Below are 24013 nucleotides of genomic sequence, written 5' to 3'. Positions count from 1 at the left end.
TACTCTGACACACATGGAATCACCATGGGTTCGAAATAACTCCATGGAAACTAGTTAGGATATAGTTAGAGATTTGAAACAGGAAAACAATGAACCAGCTTCGGGAGTCTTCAGCACAGATCTAACGTTGGAAAATATGAGTTGATGAGTTCAGCAATGTAAGTGGCCAAAAAAAAAGGAAAGTACAGTGAAAAGATGAAGTTCACAGTTTAAAAAAGGTGGCGATGAGGCAATAAGAAAGCTAGAAATAGCAGTCAAAGAAATATATAGAGAAGAAAGTTTCAATAGTTAGCTGTAAATTTCTATTTGGGGTTTTATTCATTCCTCTATTTTTTCATGCATGACTTGCTGAATTCATGAATAATACTCCACCGGATTTGATATTCATCCTGAATATTTTGATATTTAATTAATATGATATCTATTTAAAAATTATTAAACAAAACAGTGGTCAGTTGAATAAAAAGTCAAGAGTGTTAGATTAAAATGAAAAGTGAGACAAGGCCAATGACTTTTGTAAGAAGAGAGTCCTGGATAATTTATTAGAACAGCTTCAGTTGAGTGCTGAGGTTAGGAGCTGGATTACATAGGAATGGATAGGGACTGACTGGATAAGAAATTAAGGCAGTGAGTTTAGTAAGAGGTTTAAAGAGTTAGATAGCAATGATAAGAGAAAAATGAATGAACCGTGGCAGTACAAAATGATTCTAAATTCAAGAGACCTTTTTTCTTTAAAAAAGTGAAAAAACCCAGAAAAATGAGACATATTCAAAAGTTGAAAAGAAAGGGTCAGTGCAGAAGAAAAAGAATAAAAATACCAGAAAGATAAAAGAAAGCTACAAGAAATAGTAAAATAGTACTTTTTTTTTTTTTTAACTTCCTTCACCGTAAAATTAAAAATAAACAAATAAGGAGCCTTGGGGGCCAATGGTTAAGTGCTTGACTGCTAACAGAAAGGTCAGTGGTTTGAAACTACTCTGCAGAAAAGACATGGTGACCTGCTGCTGTAAAGATCACAGCCTAGGGAACCCTATGGGGCAGTTCTTTTCTGTCCTTTATGGTAGCTATGAGTTGGCATTGACTTGAGGTCACACGGCAACAACAAAAAATTCCTATTATTTTTCTTCTGGTACAAATTACAGAATCCATTTTCCAGACCCTGGTTACTTAGTATTTCAGCAATCTGATATTCTTCTCATTAATCATTTCCTCTCTATGCTATTGCTCTTTCTGTTTAGCACAATATGCTTCAAGAGTCTCCTCTCACTTCAAATCAAATCAAATAAATTCTGTGGTGATGGGAATCCAAGCTCTTCTGTCATACCTTCTTCTTCTGTTGTTCTCTGACCTTCCCATTTTCTTCCAGTCTTTTTTTTTTTTTAACTTTTGGTTTAAGTCTTCAATCTCAAACCTCCGCTTTTCGTTTTTTACTTTTGGTTTAAGTCTTCCATCTCAAACCTCTGCTTTTCCACCTCCAAGTCTTTTATGATGGTTATTCTATACAGAGAAAACACCCTTCTTATTCCATACAGAGAAAACACCCTTCTGGCAGAACAATTGCCATAGCTCTTACTCTCTCTCTCCCTAGATGCTTTTCTTCATTACTCTCATGTATCATCTGTTATTCCAGCCAAATATGCCTCAACAGTGCTGTTCAATGTATCTCAAAAATAATTGAAATCACTACTTCTCATGATGATTACATCTATGCCTAATATCTTTCCTCTTCCTGGTGAGCTTCTTGGGTGGCTGGAAATCCTGCAGAGTTGCTTTGGGGATAAAAATCTATTCAAATAAAAATTGGTATTTACTGAGCATCTGTCTTGAACTAAAATAAGCTTTATTACTTATATTAATTCAGTTAGAGCTTAAAGCTACCACATAATGTAGGGATGTTTATTCTTGTTTTGAGAATAAAAAACTGTTCTGAGAAGTTGTGATTATCCTAGTACCACAGAATTAGTAAGTGATAGAATAGGCCTCCTTTACAGGACCCTTATGTTACAAAGCTTATGTTCTAAAGAGCACTGCAGATTTTAAATTTCTAGCAGTGTGTGGTATTATTATCATAACCATACTATTATGAGTGGTGTTTTTATCCTAAGCATAGAATTCTGGTGAAAATAGTTATTATCTGATTGATAATATTTAAAGTGCACCTCTTTTTTCAAGATCTATGAGGAGAAAATGCATTTTTAATCAATTTTATAAAACTTCACCAAAATTATAATAAATGTGCATGGTTTTATTTTTTTAATACAAAGTATTGTCTATTCCACAATAATAAAACTTTTCAAAAAATAACTACATTTCATATTCATTGAGTCTGATTGCATGTAAAAGAAGCTACTTCCTGTTTTCAAAACAGTAGCATATAGAACACCCACTGTCTACTTATTTAAGACATTGATCTTACACATGTAGCATCTGCACAATATCAATTGAAAATGCACATGCTCCCAAAGATCAAGGCAAAGTAAACTATTAGAACATGGCACCCTGCCCAGTACTGACTGCTTTTCAACTTTCTAGGTACACAAACATTTACAAGTTAATTTCAGAGCAGTGGACACCATTGTTCATGGAGATCACGAACCATGCGGACTACAGAGAAAAATATATCCTCCAGAAGAGTTTGATATCCATGAAACCATGGTCATCGCAGTCACTGTATTGATTCCAAAAAGTAGAAAGCCAGAGAATCTATTGGTTAATAAAAGATTGACAAATCTATTCCAATCCTTAATGTCAAATGTATAAACATAATAAAATTTTATTGTATGTTGTTATGGATTGAATTGTGTCCCTCAAAATAAGTGTTGTAAATCCTAACCCCTATACTTATGGGGCCCTGGTGGTGCAGTGGTTAAGAGCTCGGCTGCGAACCAAAAGGTTGGCAGTTCGAAACCACCAGCTGCTCCTTGGAAACCCTATGGGGCAGTTCTACTCCGTCCTGTAGGGTTGTTAAGAGTCAGAATCGACTCAAAGGCAATGGGTTATACCTGTGGTAATAATCCCAATGGGTTTTCTTTGTTATGTTAATGAGACGGTAATAGTGTAGGGCATGTCTCTTTGAGATATAAAAGGAGCAGATTAAGAAGCAAGAGGCAAGAAAGAGAGATGGTGGAAGATGGATGCCATGCCATATGAAGATCACTGAGGAGCCAAGGAATAAAAGCTGAAGAGACAAGGTCCTTCCCCCAGAGCCCACAGTTAAAGAATACCTTCCCCTAGAGCCAGTGCCCTGAATTTGGACTTCTAGCCTCCTAACTGTGAGAAGGATTCCTGGTGGCCCAGTGGTTTAAGCATTTTGTTGTTAACCAAAATGTCGGCAGTCCGAATCCACCAGCCACTCCTTGGAAACCCTATGGGACAGTTCTACTCTGTCCTGTGGGGTCTCTATGAGTTGAAATCGACTTGACGGCAATGAGTAACTTTGAGAAAATAAATTTCTGTTTATTAAAGCCACCCATTTGTGATATTTCTATTATAGCAACACTAGATAACTAAGGCATATGTATTTAATTTTAGCAAGATATATTTATTAAAATAAAATATATTGGACTGATGGTCTGCTTCTCAGGTTAATGCCATTATTTTAAATTGAATATTGATGATGGGGGGCTGTGTGGCAGAAAGCTTAAGCTGAAAAACAAAGTTGAGAATTCAGGACCTCAGCTGGATAGAGGATATTCAAAATCAGGCTGGGTTGAGGTCAAGAGAAAGTCCACCTCTATGGCTGCCCCTCGAAGAAATGGTTATGAGATCAAACCCATCCCATTGCCACGGAGTCGATTCCGACTCATAGCCACCCAAGGCCAGGACAGTTTTTGGCATTTTAAGGGGTAAGCATCAAGTTCTGAGAAGATATACCTTCTGCCAGATTATCAAAGTACTGATTTTCAACTAGATACTTGTTCCAAGAAATACTCAAGACTTCTGATGATGACTCTGGTTATAGAGCCAGTTCCACTGTCTTGGAGAAGGTTGAAGGGAGGAAGTAATGCAAGTCATCAGGGACCTTTTTGGTAAGTGAGTTGAGAGGGTGCTAATGAAGATTTCCTGTGACACGATGTACAGTCTGTGGCCATATGACTAACTCCAGAATCTCCATATTGGAAGGAACAAGGACCTAGAATATGTTGATCAGGATTGGATAAGAATTTTTCGGGGGGTGTAGGGGAGTGAACCTATAGGTTAAAGGCCTCACAGACTGTAGCTAAACAGGACTGCTAATTGGAAAGAGCCTACATAAATATTTGCTAAATCCCTTTCCTGATTGTGGTAGTATAGTACAGTTGACTGCACACAAAATTTGGATACAAATCGTTCTGTCCTCTGTCACTTGTGTAACTATACCTACTGGTACATAAAAAACACACAATAAATAGTGGGTATTTTGTTTTCATGCTTAACTTTTTCTATAGCATCTTCAGAGCAAGGTCTATAGTGTGTTTTTCTCCTACTGTCAGCTCCCAGTATAGTGCTTGGCACTTAGTGGCATTTAGTGGATGTTCAATGAGAGTTTTATGACTATATACTATCAAATTTATGCTAGACAGAGAACCATTCAGAACAGTAAGGCAATGAAGTCAGTTGGAAAGTCTTTTCCCCAAATCTACCAGCATAAAATATAATGGAGTGGGTTCCTCAAAATGGATATAACTCAGTTGCTTCACACTTGAAAAGAAAACATATATATATGTATAAGTATATACATATATATCATGTTTGTGCTGGCATCTAGCAACTCATTCATTTCTCAGAAGAAGAAAATCAGACCAGAGATGTAACATAAACTTATTATGCTGCTGTTGTGTTTGTGTACTGTCGAGTCAACCCAACTCGTAACAACCCTACGGGACAGAGTAGATCTGTCCCATAGGGTTTCCAAGGAGCAGCTGGTGGATTCGAACTGCCGACCTTTTGGTTAGCAGCCTGAGCTCTTAACCACTTCGCCACCGGGGCTCCAATCTGATTATAGTCCTTGTGAAATTTACAAGTCTCTGGATAGACATATCAGCACTAGAAAAGTAGTAAATGTGGTTTTTTGTTTTTTTTTTTCCAGAAATCAGAACTATGTTAGTGAGTCACAGTTGGTGGTTTTTTCCCTCGGACCTCTTTCTAGGAAAAGTGAATCAACATCCTTATAAGAATATGGCACTAATGCAGGTAAGTCTGTAGAACTGAATGTTACTTGGGTCTTTGGACACATAATGCCTTTCTATAAGCCATCAATTGACCTCCAAACCATAGCCAAACGACTCACCAATGCAAGTGAATGATTTCAGAAAAGGCTAAGTGAGAATAAGCTTGATTCTTTGCCTAGAACATATCATGAGTGATATAAGATTGCCAAGATTTTTAAAGCTTTCTGAAGAAAAGACATCCACCAGTGAAACAGAGATACCTCTAGGCTGAAGCACAGTATTTTCCACTCATGGTATTCAAAGGCACAGAGGAAAAACAAATGTCTAAATCTAAATGGAAATGTCAAAAGGAATGCACTTAGGAAGTAATTACCAAGATTAAGCAAAGTACTTCTTTGGTAGTTTCCATACGTCCCTAGACTGTGCTTGTTGTAATTTCAGTCACTATTTCATCAGAAGGAAGAAGCATGTGGTGATGACACTGAGTAATCTGCAGTGTCATTTATGTGTCTTCAGTGCTTATAAATCTACCCCATTGGTTCTCATTACAGATGAAATGAATTATCCCGAAACAACTCTGTGGGGCACTATTCACACCAAGTAATGTTTAGAGAAAATCATGTTTTGGCCCCTGATGTACTTATTTACACTTCTCAGGATTTGGAGAAAGCAGCCTGTGGCTGTTTGAAATATTTCTTTCTGTATTAACTTTTTTGTTTAATTTAGAAATATTTAAAACATGGGAATTAGCTAAGGGTTTCAAGAGCTGCATAAAATTAAATTAATTTGACCAAATTATTTTGAAATATATACAATTGTAGGTCCTCTTTATAAAGAAGGAATCCTCTGGAGATGGATTAAACAGGAATTTTCAGTAATTCTCTTGAAAGTCTTAAATAGAATATCATTGAAACAGAACACTGAACTTTAAGCCAGTATATCTGAATTTCACTTCTGGTTTCCTACTCAGACTCTTGTATGACCCTGTGCATCTGTCTTCTTAACGTAAATGGGGTAAAAAACCCCCACTTATATCGCTGGGTTTTTATAAGGGTTAAATTTGTCCTATAAAAACTTCACAGCTGATGAGCAAAGTAACCTCTTATTATTAGCACAAAAAATGTGTTATTATAAATTCTGTGGACATGTTCTGCCAATAGGATGTAGGTGATAAACATGTAAAACGCACACACACACAGAAAAAAAAAAAAAACCTGTTACCTCCTCCCTGGTTATATTTAACAATTTATTTTTTTAGGATTTTGGAATCATTTTAAAATTCCTTTATGTATTCCACATTCTTCAAATAGAAGTATAACTAACTTATCTCAGAAAATAATAGTTATATTTTATTAAATTTTATAATACTCTAAGTTAGATACTTCTGTTATCCTTCTTTTATTATGAGGTAACGGGGGCTTAGAATGGTTAAGGAATTTATTATCTGAAGTTTCAGAATTCCCATAGAGTTAACGTAAAGCTTAATCACAAGCTCTGATTCTAAAGCTAATGCATATAAATAGCATACCTATGAAATTAGAGATCTTCAGAAAATAATTTCCACTTTTGTATCTTGAAGTAAAATAAAAAAAAATTGACAGTACTTTGATTTCTTCACTTTTGGTGGTGAAGTGATGATTGAGAATTAGCATCAGAAGGCATTGAACTGAATGCTGATTTTATTGCTTTCTAATTATGTAATTTTGGGATATCTTTATAAACTCTCTAACTCAGTTTCATCATCTCTAAAGTGAGTGAAATAATACATTTCTCCTGACAAAATATAATGTTTACATCATGGATTGTATAGGAGGATTTAGAGGGTGGAGAGGGAAGAAAAAAAAAGGGAAAGTGAGCTGAAGATGTAGACAGGAGTTGGCTTTTGTGGAACATTGTAGACCAGGTTAAAGTTTAATCTTTATCCTGCTTAGTCCTTGGAAGTCATAAGACATAATCATAAGCTCATGTATGAAGAAAGCAAGAGATCAGGAAAGAAAGAAAAGACCAAAATGGATATCAGAGAAGACTCTGAAACTTGCTCTTGAATGTCCAGTAGCTAAAGCAAGTGGAAGAAATGATGAAGTAAAAGAGCTGAACAGAAGATTTCAAACAGCGACTCGAGAAGACAAAGTGAAGTGAAAGAACTGAGGAAAACTTCAAGCCTCCATTTGCAATATTGAAGGATTCTATGGGGAAAATATTAAATGACACAGGAAGCATCCAAAGAGGATGGAAGGAATACACGGAGTCGTTATACCAAAAAGAATTGGTTGATTTTCAACCATTTCAGGAGGTAGCATATATTCAGGAACCAGTGGTACTGAAGGAAGAGGTTAAAGCTACAGTGAAGGCATCAGCAAAAAACAAGTCTCCAGGAACTGACAGAATAACAACTGAGATGTTTCGACAAATAGTTGCAGCGCTGGAAGTGCTCACTTGTCTATGCCAAGAAATTTGGAAGGCAGCTACATGGCCAACCAGCTGGAAGAGATCCATATTTATACCTATTCCCAAGAAAGGTGATACAGCATAATGTGGAAATTTTCAAACAAAATCATTAATATCACACACAAGTAAAATTTTGCTGAAGATCATTTAAAAGCAGTACATTGACAGGGAACTGCCAGAAATTCAAGCCGGATTCAGAAGAGGATGTGGAATGAGCAATACCATTGCTGATGTCAGATGGATCCTGGCTGAAAGCAGAGAATACCAGAAAGATGTTTATCTGTGTTTTATTGACAATGCAAAGGCATTCTATTGTGTGGATCAGAACAAGTTATGGATAACATTGTGAAGGATAGGAATTCCAGAACACTTAATTGTGCTCATGAGGAACCTGTACATAGATCAAGAGGCAGTCATTCCAACAGAACAAGGGGATACTGCATGGTTTAAAGTCAGGAAAGATGTGTCAGGGTTATATCCTTTCACCATACTTATTCAATCTATAAGCAGAGCAAATAATCTGAGAAGCTGGATTATATGAAGAAGAACGGAGCATCAGCATTGGAGGAAGACTCATTAACACTCTGCAATATGCAGATGACAGAACCTTGCTTTCTGAAAGTGAAGAAGACTTGAAGCACTTACTGATGAAGATCAAAGACTATAGCCTTCAGTTTGGATTACACCTCAACATCAAGGAAACAAAAATCCTCACAAATGGACCAATAAGCCACATGATGATAAACAGAGAAAAGATTGAAGCTGTCAAGGATTTCATTTTGCTTGGATCCACAATCAACGCTCATGGAAGCAGCAGTCAAGAAATCAAAAGACACATTGCATTGGGCAAATATGCTGCAAAAGACCTCATTAAAGTGTTGAAAAGCAAAGATGTTACCTTGAAGACTAAGGTGGGCCTGACCCAAGCCATAGTGTTTTCAATCACCTTGTATGTATGGGGAAGCTGGACAATGAGTAAGGAAGATCAAAGAAGAATTGACTCCTTTAAATTATTATGTTGGAGAAGAGTATTGAATATACCGTGGACTGCCAAAGAACGAACAAATCTGTCCTGAAAGAAATACGACCAGAATGCTCCTTAGGAGCAAGGATGGCGAGACTATGTCTCACATACTTTGGACATGTTACCTTGGGGGACCAGTCCCTGGAGAAGGACATCATGCTTGGTAAAGCAGAGGGTCATCAAAAAAGTGGAAGACCCTCAATGAAATGGATTGACACAGTGGCTGCAACAGTGGGCTCAAGCATAACAATGATTGTGAGGATGGCACAGGACTAGGCAGTGTTTTGTTCTGTTGTACATGGGGTCGCTATGAGTCAGAACTGACTCGATGGCACCTAACAACAACAATAACAATCATAAGATATACTTAGATCTGCATTTTAAAAACATAACCCTGACAGCACATATGGAATAAAGAGAGATAAGAGAGGAAAGAGAGAACAATTAGGTCAAGACAATAATGCTGGTGAGAGGTAGTGAGAACTGAAATAGAACTGTCAGACTAGAGATGGAAATGGATCTCCAAATGTGAGAGAATTAAGAAAATTGGCAGCACACAGTGATCAAGGGTAGATAAGGAAGAGAGGTGATGGACTGGTGGAACTAGCGGAAGGGGGATAAAAGGAGGAATAAATCTGGAAAGTAGGAGGACGAGGTGGAATTCAGTTTTGAACATGATTAGTTTCTGGTGGTGATGGACACACAGGTGCTATATTCAAATTTTTTTTGAAATGTAGTCTTGGTGCTCAGTACACAGGACAGGAATGGAGATATAGAATTGGAAACCACCAACAGAAAATGGTGCTGGGAAACATTATAGAATCTCTCAGAGATTCTGATAAAAGAACCAAGGAGAATTACTTGAAAAGATATTGCACAGAAATATACCATACTGGAAGAGGGATTCCACAAGGAGATTGGATAGAAGTGATCATAGAGATAAGTGTAGAATAAAGAGAATTTTTTTTTCTGTTATAAAAGAAGCCAAAGAAGAGTTGTACAACAGTTGCACATGGTCTAGGGGAATTGAGGAAAAAGAATTAGGTCACAGTGAGTTTTGAAAATGGTTTTATTGTATGTTATATGTGAAAGACTAATTATAATGGAATGAAAACAAATGTCAGCTAATTTTTTTTTAAATCATTTTTGTTTATGAAAGTTTTCAAACATTTACAAAGGTAAGAGGTAGTCAACAACTACCAATTCTTTGCCACACTTTAGTCCTTTCTTTAAAGAAGTTTGGAGATGAAGAAAAAAGAATCAAATTAATCAAGTACCAATTTAAAAAAACTTCGAAAACTTTCATAATAAAAAGATTTACATAAACTATATTAATAATATTAAGGATTGTAGGTGGTACAAACAACTTGCACTCAACTACTAACCTAGTAAGGAGCCCTGGTGGCACAATGGTTCGTCAATTTGCTAACTGAATGGTCAGCAATTTGAACCACCAGTGGATCCATGGGAGAAAAGACCTGGAAATCTGCTCCTGTAAAGATTACCTCCTAGAAAGCCTGATGGGGCAGTTCTACTCTGTTCTGTAGGGTTACTATGAGTTGGAATCAACTCAAGGGCACACAGCAACACAACAATAACCTAGCTGGCGATTCAAACCCACCCAGCAGTACTGAGGAGGAAAGGCCTCATAATTTACTTCTGTTAACATTACCACCAAGAAAACCCTATGGAGAAGTTCTACTCTGTAACACATGGAGTTGACATGAGTCGGAATCCACTAGTTGGCAACGGATTTATATCAATAAGAATTTTTCTTCTCCAGTTATTATCTCTTAATTGACACCTGGAACACTGTTGGAAATATCAGCCTTTTCTGTTTATTATATTTTTAGCACTATCTGCATCAACAAATCTGCAAATATCCATCTTTTCATCCTTGGCTGAAACCCTGATTATTGTGACCACTACTACAAGTGGGTTGAGAAGTATCTCTTTTGAGATAATATATAATACAATTCATAGTCATCTTTTTGTAACAGTTTTGAACCAGATAATATTAAAAAAATGATGTGTCCAGACTATCGATTTACATACATAATAGACCTCTATTCAGACCCCTTAAGCCTTAGCAAGAAATTACATGTGTTACAATCAGATTAGAAAAACTATCAGGAAGTTACATGTTTTACTCATACAAAATACTAAGCTGACCTTCATGGTTCAGCTCTTTTAATAGTTTTTACTCTGTTCAATTTTAAAGGCATAAAATATCACATAATATGTTTTTTTCAAACGTAAGCAACTTTATCATGGATGGCTAACTCTTATGCTCCAATTCAAAAGATAATGAGCATCACCTGAAGTCACCAAGACAATCACCATGGAGTCTGCATTATGCTGATGCCTGCAATCTTCAACTTCACTCATATATATGATCATAATTTGCATATTTACATGACAACCAAGCACATCAGATGGCTCAGAAACTTACTTTAAAAAAGTGAAGACCTTAATTTCACCAACAGAGTTTTAAAAGATGGCAGTTATTCATAGGAAAAATAAAGCTTAAAGGTGACACTTCTTGCAGCTACATGATAAGCCGTTGTTGGATGATTTATCAGTGGCCAAAGGAATGGAGACTGGTAAAAAAGGTGTTGTGCCTGTGACATCCAGCTCTTGACCAAAGAGTCTGCGCAGTAGAAAGTAGGGTTGACTCTAAGAGTAGGCTCAGGAAGAGATGAGCCAGAAAGAACAGGAACAGAGATTCTCCAAAAAAGGTCATTTACCTCCCAATGTTAAGTAATAGTAAAAAGAATCCTTGTTTGTTAAACTTTGGCTGTATGCCAAATGACAGGCTAAGGGCTTTATATGGTATTTAATTTCATGTTCACAGTAATAGTAAGGTGTTTGTACTGTTGTTTCTTAAGAATTAAAAACATTACGTCGAGTACCCTATGTCACACAACTAGTAGATAGTGGAGGCATCACAAAACTAGTAGATGGCAGGGGTGGTGACTTGAGCTCTTTTGATTCTTCAACCTGACTAAAAAAACTTCAATTTCTTCTGGCTTATTTTTAACATAATTTTCCTCTGCCATATATTTTTTTAGATCAATAATTTACAAACGAATTATCTCATGTGGTTATCCATTTTAAAAATGAATTCGCTTATATGGTTATTTTCAGAACGCCACTATGAGATATAGCATATTCTTCCTTGTTAGAAGCCCTGGGACTAGCTGATATATTGGCCCCAAACTCATATAAAAAATGTATACTATGCATTAAGAATTAATTATGAAATAAACTTCTCCAGCATGTGGAGCTAAACTCCCCTCCCCTTGAGTGTACCCTGGACTCAGTAATGTGATTGCAAAGAATAGAATACGGGAAGAGAAAAATAGTAGCTTTACAGTGGAGAAAACTGGAAGACACCCTCTCATCCAAGAGATTGAGGTTAATATCACCAGTGAAAAGTCAAGTGAACATCATGTATTCCCTGATAGGTTGTGATGTAAAGGGTACTTTACCTCTGTAGAATTCTTCCTCAAATGCCATAACCCTAATATAATCATAACATATTAGAAAAATCCATACTAAGGGACAATTTACAACAAACATAGTGCTCTTCAAAACTGGCCAGGTCATGAAAAATAAAGAAAGACTGAGCAACTCACAGATGAGAGGAGGCTAAGGAAACATAATGGCAAATATTGTGTTCTGGATTTAATCTTGGTATAGAAAGAGAGTATTAGTGGGAAAAATGTGAAATCCTAATAAAGCCTGCAGTTGAGTATTATGCCAATGTTAATTTCTTCGGTTTGACAAATGTAGGATTGTTCTTATATAAGATGTTAACATTAAGGGAAGCCAGATGAGGGGTATGATTTAAATCTCTGTACCATCTTTGCAATTTTTCTGTAAATCTAAAATTATTCCAAAAGAAGAAGTTAGAAAATACATTACAATTCTTTATGAGCATATTAGGAGTCCTGGTGCCTCAATGGTTAAGCCCTCAGCTGCTAACCTCAAGGTTGGTACTTCAAACTCACCAGCGGCTCTGCTGGAGAAAAGACCTGGTAATCAGCTCCCATAAAGATTGTGTTGTTGTCACGTGCCTTTGAGATGATTCCAAATCGGAACATAGCTATTAGACTAGACCTGCCCGATAGGGTTCCGTAGGCTGTAATCTTTATGGGAGCAGATGGCCATGTCTTTTCGGCTGCGGAGCTGCTGGTAAGTTCAAACTGTCAACCTTTTGGTTAAGACTTTCCATTGGCAGCAGAGAGCTTAAACATTGTGTCAACAGGGATACTGTCATAAAGATTCCAGCCTAGGAAATCCTATAGGGCAGTTCTACTCCATCCTATAGTGTCACTATGAGTCAGAATTGACAGGACGGCATACAATGACACAACAGTGAACATATTAATGGAAATACGCAAAATGTTCATCCAACATTAAGCATGTCATCAGCATTTAAACATTGTAAATTCTTTAGAATTCTACTTTGAAAAACAAATTTAGCATACAATAAAAAATACTTTTCCTGGCATGACATTCTATAAGTTGAAATGTGCTAGAGTCTTGATTTTGCATCCCAGATATAATCATCCCGCTGGATTTTCTCTTGGAATCATTATCAAATTTTGTCATGATTTCTTAATCATCTTTTCCAAACTTGTAGGGAGCTACAGTTCACAATATCTCTTTTGTTCCTTTTATACAATTCAGTAGACAAACTCAGTTCCTCCAAAACCACTATTATTCCTATCACAGTCTATTGCCATATTGTTTATCTTCTCTTGCTTCTATTGCTTTTCTTTTGAACAGAAGGTCACTTCCATTGGATCTTCTAAGGACCAAATCTTATAAGGCCTTGTAGAACTAGTTATATTTTATGATCCAGGAATTTGAAATTACTTGCTGTTGTAGTTGTTAGGTGCCATCAAGTTGGTTTGATTCATAGTGACTCTATGTACAACAGAATGAAATACTGCCCGATCCTGCTCCACCTTCACGATCATTGCTATGTTTTAGCCCATTGTTGAAGGCACTGTGTCAATTCATCTCATCGAGGGTCTTCCCCTTTTTTGCTGACCCTTTACTTTACCAAGCATGATGTACTTCTCCAAGGACTGGTCCCTTCCGACAACATGTCCAAAGTTCCAAAGTACATGGGACAAAATCCTGCCATTTTAGCTTCCAAAGAGCACTTTGGCTGTATTTTTTCCAAGACAGACTTGTTAGTTCTTCTGGCAGTCCATGGTTTATTCAGCACTCTTCAGCAATACCTTAATTCACAGGCATCAATTCTTCTTTGATCTTCATTTATTGTCCAGCTTTCGCATGCATATGAGGCTATTAAAATACCATGGCTTAGGTCAGGTGCACCACAGGGCTCAAAGTGACATCTTTGCTTTTTAACATTTTAAAGGGGTCTTTTGCAGCAGATTTGCCCAATGCAATGCGTCCTTTGATTTCTTGACTGCTGCTTCCATGGGTGTTAATTGTGGATCCAAGTAAAATGAAATCCTTGACAACATCAATCTTTTCTCCATTTATCATGATGTTGCTTACTGGTCCAGTTGTGAGGATTTTTGTTTCCTTTATGTTGAGGTGTAGTCCATACTGAAGGCTGTAGTCTTTGATCTTCATCAGTAAGTGCTTCAAGTCTTCTTCACTTTCAGCAAGCAAGGTTGTGTCATCTGCATAATGCAGGTTGTTAATGAGTCTTCCACCAATCCTGATGCCACATTCTTCTTCATGTAGTACAGCTTCTTGGATTATTTGCTCAGCATACAGATTGAATAAGTATGGTGAAAGGATACAACCCTGACACATAGCAAATGAAGGTCCCGAAAGCTTAACTCCATCCAGGTCATTAAGGTCCACTCTACTTTGAGGAGATAGCACTTGCCCAGTCGTTTTATGAGTGCCTTCTGACCTGACGGGCTCCTATTCTGGCATTATGTCAGACAGTGTTCTGCTGCTATTCATAAGGTTTTCACTAACCAATTTTTTCAGAAGTAGACTGCTACGTCCTTCTTCCTAGTCTGTCTTAGTCTGGAAGCTCCACTAAAACCTGTCCAATATGGGTGAACCTGCTGGTATTTGAAATACTAGTGGCAAAGCTTCCAGTGTCACAACAACAGGCAAGCCACCACAGTGTGACAAACTGACAGATGCATCAAAATTGCTTGTAGATCCAAAAATATACCCTCAGATGGATCCCATCACTAAGATCTGCTCTCTCAGTATCTTATACAAAGTTCAGTGTTCCAAACTTTAGTCTCCTTGACTAGACTTTGAAATCTTCTAGGGTTTTGTGGTGCAATTAATTAGTTAACATGGCCCTTGTAGCTATGGTCTTTGTGACTCACACACAATGATTGAATGGGACTATGCAAATAAAGTATATGGAACCTGTGATGGTTGGGCTTATGTGTCAACTTGACTGGGCCATGGTTCGCCATATTGTGTGGTTGTCCTCTATTTTATTAGCTGTGGATCCTGACTTCTACATGTTGGTGAGGCAGGACTGGTGTAAGGTGTGTCTTGAGTCACAGCCTTTTAGGAGAGCATGACTCAAACCCAGCCCTTACTAAAGTTATGCCCTTCCTTGGGGTATGGCCTGCTTCTAAGATATATGTGTGTGTCCTGGCAAGGCTCTCTCTCTCTGCATCTGGATCCCACATCTGGTTCATGATCAATTGACCTCCCCAGAGGTCTGCTGTCTAACCTACTAATTCTGGCATTCACCAGCCTCCACAGCCCCTTGGGATGGCAGCCTATCATGTGACCTGATTTGCCAGCTTCTGCATCCTTGTGAGACAGCAGCCTATGGTCTGAATTGTCAGTTTGGGTTCCTTAGCTCCTGCAGCCACATGGGTCAGGAGAAGCCTATGCCTAACCCATGAATTTGGGACTTCCCAGACTCCACAACCAGGTGAACCATTTTCTTTATAAGGTTCCTGAGTTCTGTGAGATGTTGCAGGGAATTAGGGAACCCAAAGATGGGAGGGAGAATGCTGAGGGGAGAGGGAGTAGTTGATATTAGAGTTGATGGAGTGGTACAGCAGCTTGTAAAAGGTAGACATTTGGGACATATTTAAACTCTGCCTCACAGAAACCAGCTTTGTGCTTATCCTTATAAAAGAAATCATTCATTTAGGTTTATTTGCCAAATCTCTGTCCCTAGCACCAAGGAAGGTACATAGTATAGAATAATTGTTTAATAAATCTTTACTGATTTGTATATTGCTTTGATTTGTTACAAATAAAGGATTGGCACAAGCTTTTTTATGCCAAGTTCTGTTTATGTTGTTTTGTGATTGCTCAGACACAATAAAGCATATTTTTAAATAGCACAGCAGATATGTAATAATAATAATTACATACCTAATAAACCAGTACTATGATGGTCAAAATAACCAAAAGCTCATTTGTGATTTAAAGTATTTGAACAATAAACATTGTAATAGTTTCTAATCAACATTTTCTTTGATTTTGTATTGTACATGGGATAAATTTACTCTTTCAGTTACTCTTGTACTTGTGGAAAACATGTATTTTCACCTGGCGAGATTTAAAAATATATAAACATAGCAATAAGTATTCAAAAAAAGTTAACATAAATTTATAAACATATAGAATGCAAAATAAAGACTCAAGCCCATTACCACAAATCATATGAAACCTTTTAAACATGAAGAGTTTTTTTCTCAGGGGTATAAACTGTATAAAATAATATGTATATTGTGGTAGCTATGGTAATTATCCCCCATGAGTCTGTCAGTTTGTCCTACTGTGGGGGCTTGTGTGTTTCTGTGATGCTGGGAGCTATGCCACCGGTATTCAAATACCAGCAGGGTCACCCATGGTGGACAGGTTTCAGCTGAGCTTCCAGACTAAGACAACTAGGAAGAAGGACCCGAAGTTCTACTTCTGAAGAGAATTAGCAGTGAAAACCTAATGAATAGCAGTGGAGCGTTGTCTGATATAGTGCCAGAAGATGAGCCCTTCAGGTTGGAAGGCACTCAAAATATGACTAGGGAAGAGCTGCCTCCTCAAAGTAGAGTTGACCTTAATGACGTTGAGGGAGTTAAACTTTTGGGACCTTCATTTGTTAAAGTAGCACAACTCAAAAGGAGAAGAAACAGCTGCAAACATCCATTAATAATCGGAACATGGAATGTACAAAGTATGAAACTAGGAAAATTGGAAATCATAAAAAATGAAATGGAATGCATCAACATTGATATCCCAGGCATTAGTGAGCTGAAATGGACTGGTATTGGCCATTTTGAATCAGACAATCATATGGTCTACTATGCCAGGAATGACAACTTGAAGAAGAATTGCATTGCATTCATCATCAAAAAGAACATTTCAAGATCTATGCTGAAGTACAACACTGTCAGTTATAGGATAATATCCATATGCCTACAAGGAAAACTAGTTAATACAACTATTATTCAAATTTATGCACCAATCACTAAGGCCAAAGAAGAAGAAATTGATGATTTTTACCAGCTTATGCAGTCTGAAATTGATCAAATATGCAATCAGGATGCATTGATAATTACTGGTGATTGGAATGAGAAAGTTGGAAACAAAGAAGAAGGATCAGTAGTTGGAAAATATGGCCTTGGTGACAGAAACAATGCCGGAGATCCCATGATAGAATTTTGCAAGAGCAATGACTGCTTCCTTTCAAATACCTTTTTTCAACAACATAAATGGTGACTATACACGTGGACCTCACCAGATGAGGTCCAAATCAACTGCATCTGTGGAAAGAGATGATGGAAAAGCTCAATATCATCAGTCAAAACAAGGCTAGGGGCCGACTGTAGAACAGATCATCAATTGCTCATATGCGCAAGTTCAAGTTGAAACTGAAGAAAATTAGAACAAGTCTGTGGGAGCCAAAGTACAACCTTGAGTATAACCCACCTGAATTTAGAGACCATCTCAAGAATAGACTTGACGTGTTGAACACTAATGACAGAAGATCAGACAAGTTGTGTAATGACATCAAGGATGTGAAGAAAGCAAGAGGTCATTAGAAATACAGACTAGAAAGGAAAAACCAAAAATGGATGTCAGAAGAGACTCTGAAACTTGTTCTTGAACGTTGAGTAGCTAAAACAAAATGAAGAAATGATGAAGTAGAAGAGCTGAACAGAAGATTTCAAAGGGTGGCTCAAGAAAACAAAGTAAAGTATTATAATAACTGTGCAAAGACCTGGAGTTAGAAAACCAAAAGGGAAGAACACGCTCAGCATTTCTCAAGCTGAAAGAACTGAAGAAAAAAATTCAAGCCTTGAGCTGTAATACTGAAGGATTCAGTGGGGGAAAATATTAAACAATGCAGGAAGCATCTAAGGAAGATGGAAGGAATACACAAAGTCCCTGTACCAAAAAGAATTTGTCGCTGTTCAACCATTTCAGGAGGTAGCGTAAGATCAGGAACTAATAGTACTGAAGGAAGAAGTCCAAGCTGCACTGAAGGCATTGGCAAAAAACAAGGCTCCAGGAATTGACGGAATACCAACTGAGATGTTTTAACAAATGGCTGCAGCACTAGAAGTGCTCACTCATCTATGCCAAGAAATTTGGGAGACAGCTGCCTGGCCAACTGACTGGAAGAGATCCATATTTATGCCTATTCCCAAGAAAGGTGATCCAACGGAATGTGGAAATTATCACACAATTTCAGTAATATCACAGGCAAGTAAAATTTTGCTGAACATCATTCAAAAGTGGCTGCAGCAGTATATCAACAGGGAACTGTCAGAAATTCCGGCTGGATTCAGAAGAGGATGTGGAACCAGGGATATCATTGCTGATGTCAGATGAATCTTGGCTGAAAGCAGAGAATACCAGAAAGATGTTTACCTGTGTGTTATTGACTATGCAAAGGCATTCTACTGTGTGAATCATAAAAAATTATGGATAACATTTGGAAGAATGAGAATTTCAGAACACTTAACTGTGCTCGTGAGGAACCTATACATAGATCAAGAGGCAGTTTTTCGAACAGGACAAGGGGATACAGCGTGATTTAAAGTCAAGAAATTTGTGTGTCAGGGTTGTATCCTTTTACTATACTTATTCAATCTGTATGCTGAGCAAATAATTCAAGAAGCTGGACTGTATGAAGAAGAACGGGGTATCAGGATTGGAGGAAGACTCATTAACAACCCGCATTATGCAGATGACACAAGTTTGCTTGCTGAAAGTGAAGAGGACTTGAAGCCCTTACTGTTGAAGATCAAAGACTACAGCCTTCAGGATGGATTACACCTCAACATAAAGAAAGCAAAAAATCCTCACAACTGAACCAATAAGTAACATCATGATAACCAGAGGAAAGTTTGAAGTTGTCAAGGATTTCATTTTACGTGGATCCACAAACAACACCCATGGAAGCAGCAGTCAAGAAATCAAAAGACGCGTTGCATTGGGCAAATCTGCTGCAAAAGACCTCTTTAAAGTGTTGAAAACCAAAGATGTCACCTTGAAGACTAAGGTGTGCTGGACTCAAGCCAAGGTGTTTTCAATCGCCTCGTATGCATTTGAAAGCTGGACGATGAATAAGGACGACTGAAGAAGAATTGATGCCTTTGAATTGTAGTATTGGCGAAGAACATTGAACGTACCATGGATTGCCAAAAGAATGAAGAAATCTGTCTTGGAAGAGTACAACCAGAATGCTCCTTAGAAACAAGGATGGCGAGACTATGTCTCATACTTTGGACATTTTATCAGGAGAGATCAGTCCCTGGAGAAGGACATCATGCTTGGTAGAGAGTCAGCAAAAAAGAGGAAGACCTTCAATGAGATTGATGGACATACTGGCTGCAACAATGGGCTCAAGGATAACAAGGATTGTGAGGATTGCCCAGGACTGGGCAGTGTTTGTTTTGTTGTACATAGGACCGCTGTGAGTCAGAACCGACTGGATGGCACCTAAGAACAACAGCATAGTACTTATATGTTATATATTGCATCATCAAGAGATATCAATAATATGCATCTAAGTAAGTAAGTAAGTAATCCAACCAGGTTTTTGTTTTGTTCCTGACTCTACACATGTAACCACTTAATTCTCTTATCATTCTGTTGGAATTTATATTCTAGGAAGACATAAGCAAATCTTTTTAGAGGGTTAGACCTGGGCAGTCAGGTATGCTGTCAGATTATTACATGGCTGAATTTGGGTATCAAACAATACAGACATGAAATCAATGTTACGGTCTATTTAGATAGCTGTTTGATATCATGCTGAATATAATAAGATAAAAAGATTTTAAAAATCTTAAAAATAATACATCTCATGAGATTAAGGTCCCAGAAATTTGATGAGACAGACAGGATTCACAAATGGATTCCTATAGAGAAATTGAAATTGATGGTTGATATAAAATTTAACAGAATATGCTTGTCTATTCTAGTGACGTTTAAAAGAAGACCACGTAACAGCTTTCTTGAATTTGGAAAACTTATAAAGGAAAATGTAAATTATATTTTCAGTTATCTATAATACCATATTAAGACTAACTGGATTTACTTCAGTAATGAAGAGTTTGGTTATACACAAGGAAGGCTGCATTTGATGATTGCGTTTAAGATACAGAAAACTTACATTCATTCATACATTGAACATTCTGGAATTCTGGTCTATTATTCTTTAAAAACAAGTCCTAAAATTAGTAGTATTGGATGAATGGTAATTACTAAAATTTAGAACTGTGTTTGCAGTTCAATACTTCATTTTTCAAAAGAGGAAACTGGCCAAGCGTGGATGAGCCAACAATAGGCTTCTTCTGATTTCTAATGTAGTGTACTTGACAACAAACTATTCAGGAACAGACCAACTTGACACAAAGCCAGAGCCAGATGGTCTCTTGGGGACTCTTCTAGCTTATTATGCAATGAAAGTGGAGAATTGATTCAACTGCATACTACAGAGTTAGTAAAACCTTAGGCACAACAGGTCCTGAATCAGTGACTTACACACTGAGACTGATTGGCATAACTGAAGAGATGAAATAACATACAAAACTGATTTTGACTTGACTGATTCTGAAACTGGTAAAATTCATTTTGTTTGAAAACAATCTGTACTTTTTATAATTTTACTTTCCTTAAAAAATTTTTTAAAATCCATGTGGCATGCACATGAAAATGCACATAAAATGTCAAATTTGGAGCCTGATTTTGAATTATTTGTTAAATTACAGATTTTCATTTTTGTATAGTCATTTGACTATAAAGATCCTGACAATTGTTCTCTTTAATAAGAGCGTTATAGCATAGTTTTTGTTCCATGGGGATGCTTATCCTCTATTCATTTTGTTATCCCTGACTTACAACTTTGTTACTATGCATGTTTTCAAAACTTTCTCATTATGCATTCACAGGGCAATTTTCCATTTAGTTGCTCTGTTCTCACCATAGCTTTTCTAACTGTTTTGATTGCGATAGCTCACGGTAAAATTTTCCCATAATAATGTGTGAATGTGTGTGATGTCTTGGAGTATTTTATAATCTTACTTCAAATACTTTCCTTCACTTCCAACAGAACACATACAGTGTATGAAGCATGAACTGAACAAGCATGTATTGTTACAAGTATATAACAAAAAGAAGCACCTATATTTGTCCAGCAATATGTGCATGCACACATGTGTGCACAACTATTTTCTCCTCTTATGAGTGAAAGGTGTATTTCTGCTCAGAATGGATAGACTTTACTATTTTGAAAATAATTTTTACACCCTTCAAATTCTACTGTTGTTGTTAGGTGCCATCGAGTCGGTTCTGACTCATAGTGACCCTATGTACAACAGAAAGAAACTCTGCCTGGTCCTGCATCATCCTTACAATCGTTATTCTTGAGCTTATTGTTGCAGCCACTGTGCAACTAGGGGAGTCAATTTTTAAAAAATTATTTTCCACATTAGCATTTTAAAGAGTTAAATAGCCACTAAACTTTATATATTAAAGCATACTTTGCATTACATATATTCACATGCTTCTATAAATGGTAAAAAGTATTTCCTATACCATGTTACTGATCTAATATCGCTTATGTGTGCATTGTATTCCACATTGAATTAGTCAATTAGTGACACTGACTTGTATTAATGTAATGAGTGCATTTCTTTAGTGATGTATCATTCCTTTTGATGTCCTTTAAAAATGTGGCAGTCCTACTTGCAGAGAAGATTATGTAGCTTAATCTGAACTGATTGTCTAGATTTTTTTTGTAAATAAAAAAAAACTCATAAAAATGTTAGATCATGTTACACTTCTTAAAAATAACTATTTCAAGACAGTATTTGCTCTAGTGGGAGACTATATCTAATTCTGTAAAGTAGAATGATCAGGATTATTCCCACTACGCTTCTTAAATTAAATGTACCATTGATATTGCAGATGATTTTTCCTAGTAATTTTATTCACAGTTAATACCTAAAATATGACCATGGTAGGAAATTATTAGACAAGATATCAACACGAATGCCCATCATCTGTCAAAAATGAAGTGCAAGGCAATCAATGTGGTTTGGGTTGGCTACAGCTAGCTGATGAAATAAATAGAGGATGTGCCATGATGTCTCTTTCATCTATAAAAGTATCAGCTCAGGGGTTATGCTTCATTAGCTTCAAATGTGGCATGCATAATAAAAAAGGAAGGCAGAACACTGCTTTGATTCATTGTGAGGAAGCCTTTCAGACCCCCTTTCAAGCGACAGTTTATTAAATAAGAAGAATAATGGAAAATATTCCAACTAGAACAGAATCATAACCCTGTATTTGGCACTTGATTGCAAAGTACAGATGACAGCTTTGTGCCTCCATTTTGTGTAATTACTAACTAAATGGCAAATGATAGGTAATACTCCCTAAAGGGAATTTAGTGAGTTTTTCTTTTTTTTCTCTCTCTCTTTTTTTCTTCTTCCTCCTTTTTTTTTTTTTTAACTTAATTGAATTTGAAAACATGATGGAAAAATGACTTCATTTTAAAATACAAGGGATCTTCATTTCCTCAATATTGTTGTTGTTAGTTACTGTCGAGTCTATTCCAACTCAGGGAGACTCCATGTGTGCCGAGTTGAGCTGTGACATTTTAGAAGTATACTGTCAGGCTTGTCTCCTTACGTGCCTCTCGGTGGGTTCAAACCCCCAAGCTTTCAGTTAGTAGTCAAGTGCTTAATGGTTTGCACCAGACAGGTAGCCCTTCCTTAACAATGGAAGTGGTCAAGTTAAATATTTGGGAGTGGAGAGACAATGACTTCAGCTACTTTTATGGTTGATACACTTGGAAATCTTCTATGATGTTATTTTCAGGCTATATCTCTTCCTTGCTTCATGATCTATTTATTAATTCAGTGCTTAATTATTTTATTACTTGCTTCTTCTATCAACCTAATCAGTAAATTATTATATTATTCTAGGTATGATGATGGAGTCTCTAAGCCTTAGCATCTAAAGTACAGTATGAACATGGCCATTGCTCTAAAGGAGATTATAACCTACAATTATGTTTATTTATTTATTTATTTTAGTTTGGGAATTTTCTACTGTAAAAGAAATGCCGAGACCCCTTCCCCACTCACATATTGCTACATTCAAAATAGGTAAGATGTTAATTTTTATTACTCTGTTTGACTAGGTCGGTTGCTCCTATTGTAGCAGGCTACGGAGTAATTTCTGGTCATTTACCTATATTCCTCACTAGACTTTGAGGTCAGATTCTAGGATAATATTCATCACAATTGTATCATTAATATATAATACAAGGCTTGGCAGTTTACTGAAATGGATAAGAGTACAGAATTGGGGACCAGAGTGTCTCTCTGGATACTCTGGCAATTGCTACTTTTTTTGATCTTGGTTGAGTTAGTTAACTTCAAGCCTCAGTTTCCATCTGTATATGGGTGTAATATTAATATGTACCTCATAGGGTTGTAAGGATTAAACTATTACCTAGAACCTAGTAAATACTATATGTGTAGGTATTAACATTTAATTAATAGTGAATGAATGACAAAATTGCTATATTTTTAATGATGTTAAATTAAATTTATTTTTTTAATTCAATACTATTTTAAAACTCTGGAAAGAAAACGCATAATATTAAAATATTCTACAGACAATGCTCAAAGCTTATATGAATTGTAATAAAAACAAACATGAAATAAAATTAAAAAAACAGGAAAACAATTTACCATGTTTTCTTGACCTATCAATTCAGGGTTCATGATTGATAAAGTGTTAGGGAAATTCAGAAAAGGAAGAGATAAAATTCAGCTGGAAATATAGGTCTTACATACTTTGTGAAGAAAATGGTATTTGATTTGATTAAGTGAACCCGTGAGAGCTGAACATTGACATGGGCATTCCTAGCAAAGGC

At 36.7% G+C, this 24013-nt stretch overlaps 1 long non-coding RNA gene across 1 annotated transcript; it reads left to right on the top strand.

Moving 5' to 3' along the window:
• Positions 1-3829: 3829 nt before the first annotated feature.
• Positions 3830-23410, top strand: LOC111820061 (uncharacterized). The gene is made up of 3 exons (XR_002823587.1): positions 3830-4028; positions 5069-5172; positions 23166-23410. It is a non-coding gene; the product is annotated as an uncharacterized LOC111820061 (long non-coding RNA).
• The last annotated feature ends 603 nt before the right edge of the window (positions 23411-24013 follow it).

This window comes from Trichechus manatus, unplaced genomic scaffold, assembly GCF_000243295.1.
Source record: "Trichechus manatus latirostris isolate Lorelei unplaced genomic scaffold, TriManLat1.0 scaffold00025, whole genome shotgun sequence".
NCBI classification, from domain to species: Eukaryota; Metazoa; Chordata; class Mammalia; order Sirenia; family Trichechidae; genus Trichechus; species Trichechus manatus.
Note: the sequence above shows the minus strand (reverse complement) of the source record. Positions and strands in the feature narration are given on the sequence as shown.